We start from the raw sequence: 3,644 nt of genomic DNA, 5'->3' as shown, positions 1-3,644 counted from the left end.
TCATGGACTGTATAGTCCATGGGATTACAAAGAGTCAGATGCAACTTTCACTTTCATTCTTAACTTACTTTTCTTGATAAATATAGAAAGATCTCATCATAATCCACAATAGTTTAAATTCCCCTTTCCTTCTCCGCTGGTTTTCTATCCTTGAAAGTTGCTCCCAGAAAAAGAAAGCAGCCTCAAATAAGCTTCTTATTTACCATAATTCCTTCCTTTCAACCCCCTCCCCTACCCATGTCTCTCTCTCTTATTTCTCCATTTTTCAACGATATATTTCAGTTAAATCTATCCCCCTATAAGCAAGAATCTCTCCACTTGAAAGGTAACAAGCTGTGCTCACTTCGGCAGCACATATACTAAAATTGGAACGATACAGAGAAGATTAGCATGGCCCCTGCGCATGTACACCCGTGGTGGATTCATTTCAATGTATGGCAAAACCAATACAGTATTGCAAAATAAAATAAAGTAAAAAAAAAAATAAATTAAAAAAAAAAAAAAAAAGAAAGGTAACAAGCCAAGGTAGGAATAGCAAATATAGGTTTCCCCTTATCCAGTTGGAGAAGAAAGGAAACAAAAATGTCCCGTATGTACTCTCCAATCTATTTTCCACACAGAGGGAGCCAAAATAATTTTTGCAAATAGAAATTAAGATAATGCCACTCTTCTGCTTAAAATACTTCACTAGCTTTTCACTGTACTTGGAGAAAACACAGCTTCCTCTTCAGGGCAGACGGGATCTTGCATGCTTGGTTCTGCCTACCCCTCCTCACGCCAGGGTTCCACTCTCCACATTCCCTTTCCTTTGCTTTTCATCAAGATCTGCCCTGCCTAAAAGCTCCACATCTGCTGCTGCTTCACTTGAAATGCTCTCCCCTAACTTTGGCAACTCCGATTTGTTTTTCAGTTTCTCTAAACTGTTGTCTCTTGAGCTTACCTTGTGGCTCAGATGGTAAAGAGTCTGCCTGAAATGTAGGAGGCCTAGGTTTGATCCCTGGGTCGGGAAGATCCCCTGGAAAAGGAAATGGCAACCCACCCTAGTATTCTTGCCTGGAGAATTCCATGGATGGAAGAGCCTGGCAGACTATAGTCCCTGGTATTGCAAGGAGTCAGACATGACTGAGCAACTTCACTTTCACTTTTCCTTTCAACTTATAATGAAACAGATTTATTTCCTCTAATGGAATTCAGTAGGTATCATGACATATATTTGCATGTGACTCTATGGCTCAAGGGGTAAAGAATCTGCCTGCAATGCAGGAGACACAGGAGACTCAGGTTCAATCCCTGGGTCAGGAAAATCCCCTGGAGGAGGAAATGGCAACCCACTCTAGTATTCTTGCCTAGAGAATCTCATGGACAGAGGAACCTGGCAGGCTACAGTCCAAAGGGTTGCAGAGTTGACTCAACTGAGCACACACGTGTTTTCTGTTTAATACCCGAATCCTTCACTAGGTTATAAGCTCCAGGAAAGCAAGGCACTGTATCATCTCCTCCGTGTGTCTAGACCTTTGTAGTGTTGGAAGATGAAATTCTTCCTATAAGCTTCTTATGAAATTGTGCCATATCTCCATCAATGAGATATATTTATTACTTCTCTTTCTAAAATTATTTTTTAATTGAAGAATAATTGCTTTACAGAATTTTGTTGTTTTCTGTCAAACCTCAACATGAATCAGCCATAGGTTATTACTTCCTAAATGAAGGAAGCAGAACCTGCACTCAAATCTGGGGACTGATTAGAAAACACCCATCTCACCTCTCTCTGCTTCTTTTCTATCAGCTTTCTGTTGTACTGTGAAGTCTAGGACGTGTTACCCAATAGCCCAGCTAGAGTTCAAAAGATGTTATTGTGTCAAATAAGAACACCAAAGCTTACCTGTCCTCAAGGCTTGTTAGGTCACTATTATATACCCTAACCTTTTGGAGTGGAGTGGTGTTTTAGTCTATACACTCATAGGCATATGTATTAGCCAGGATTCTACAGAGAAACAGAAACAATAGTATATACCTATATCTTATGTCTGTATATAGAGATTTTAAAGAATTGACTTCTGTAGGCTGCAAGTCCTGAATCTGCAGGGTGGGCCAGTAGACTGGAGGCCCAGCAAAGAGTGGGTGTGCAATTCAAGTCCAAACTCATCTGCTGCAGAATCCCTTCTTGCTCAGAGTTCAGTCTTTTGCTTTATTCAGGCCTTCAAAGCAGAGACATTACTTTGCCGACTAAGGTCTGTCTAGTCAAGGCTATGGTTTTTCCTGTGGTCATGCATGAATGTGAGAGTTGGACTGTGAAGAAGGCTGAGGGCCGAAGAATTGATGCTTTTGAACTGTGGTGTTGGAGAAGACTCTTGAGAGTCCCTTGGACTGCAAAGAGATCCAACCAGTCCATTCTGAAGGAGATCAGCCCTGGGATTTCTTTAGAAGGAATGATGCTAAAGCTGAAACTCCAGTACTTTGGCCACCTCATGCAAAGACTTGACTCATTGGAAAAGACTCTGATGCTGGGAGGGATTGGGGGCAGGAGGAGAAGGGGACGACAGAGGATGAGATGGCTGGATGGCATCATTGACTCGATGGATTTGAGTCTGAGTGAACTCCAGGAGATGGTGATGAATAGGGAGGCCTGGCGTGCTGCGATTCATGGAGTCACAAAGAGTCGGACACGACTGAGCGACTGAACTGAACTGAACTACTGGTTGGATGAGGCCCACCAACATCATGAAGAACAATCTGCTTTACTCAGAGTTTACCAATTTAAAGTTTAATCTCATCCAAAAACACAGAAACCTCCGGAATAACATTTGCCCAGATATCCGGGCACTGGGGCCCAGTCAAGCTGATACATAAAATGCAATCGTAGTTTATAAAATTGTTCCTCTGAGGGAAGAAAAAAACTCTAGTGTTCTTTGAGAGCGAAGAGGTCCCCAAACAAAGAGCCTAAAGAGTATGGCTAGGGATAATGATGGCTGTGGAGGAAGGGTTGGCTGTGCACAGAACCCCAGGGTATCATTAGCTAAGGCAGAAATTAGACAGGTCAGAAGGAATCACAAGAGAGCAAGATGGGATAAAGGGGGAATACAGGGAGAAACAAAAGCCCTCAGCACAGGGACCAGTGGGCTCTCACCCACCTTTCAGGCCCAGAGGTTTGCTCCATTTGCACTGGCTGGCTGTAGTTGGCCTCCCCCCGCCCCCCCCTCCGTATTTAGCGATATGCCCATGGCTCCCTGCCACTAAGCTTATTTGGAAGCAATAGATAAATGTCAGCGCTTAGAAGCTATGAAACGTCCTAACTGGCCCCCCTAGACTAATAAACATAAAAAAAAATCCTGATTCAGGCAGCTTGATGGGCTCATTGGTGAGAGAGAGATAAAGTTTCCCTTCAGGACATTTATAATTTACATAATAAAAAGCTTTTCACCTTCCAGTCAAGGAGCAAAATTAATTATCATGGCCCCGTTACCTCTTGGAACATTTTTGCTTAAACTAGCAGGAACAATTTGTGAACTCTTAAATGAGGGGTAGGGGCCTAGGATGGGGTGCAGTTAGGCTTGTGGGGAGGGGAGAAAGGCACCCCGCAGCACACTTGCCTGGATGTGCAGGAGGAGGGTGGGGGTTGCTCTCCATTTAACAAAGACATTTGT

General features: G+C 43.2%; 1 pseudogene; it reads left to right on the top strand.

Moving 5' to 3' along the window:
• Positions 1-335: 335 nt before the first annotated feature.
• On the top strand, positions 336-404 carry LOC114113341 (U6 spliceosomal RNA; annotated as a pseudogene).
• The last annotated feature ends 3,240 nt before the right edge of the window (positions 405-3,644 follow it).

This window comes from Ovis aries, chromosome 2 (assembly GCF_016772045.2).
Source record: "Ovis aries strain OAR_USU_Benz2616 breed Rambouillet chromosome 2, ARS-UI_Ramb_v3.0, whole genome shotgun sequence".
Classification (NCBI taxonomy): Eukaryota; Metazoa; Chordata; class Mammalia; order Artiodactyla; family Bovidae; genus Ovis; species Ovis aries.
Note: the sequence above shows the minus strand (reverse complement) of the source record. Positions and strands in the feature narration are given on the sequence as shown.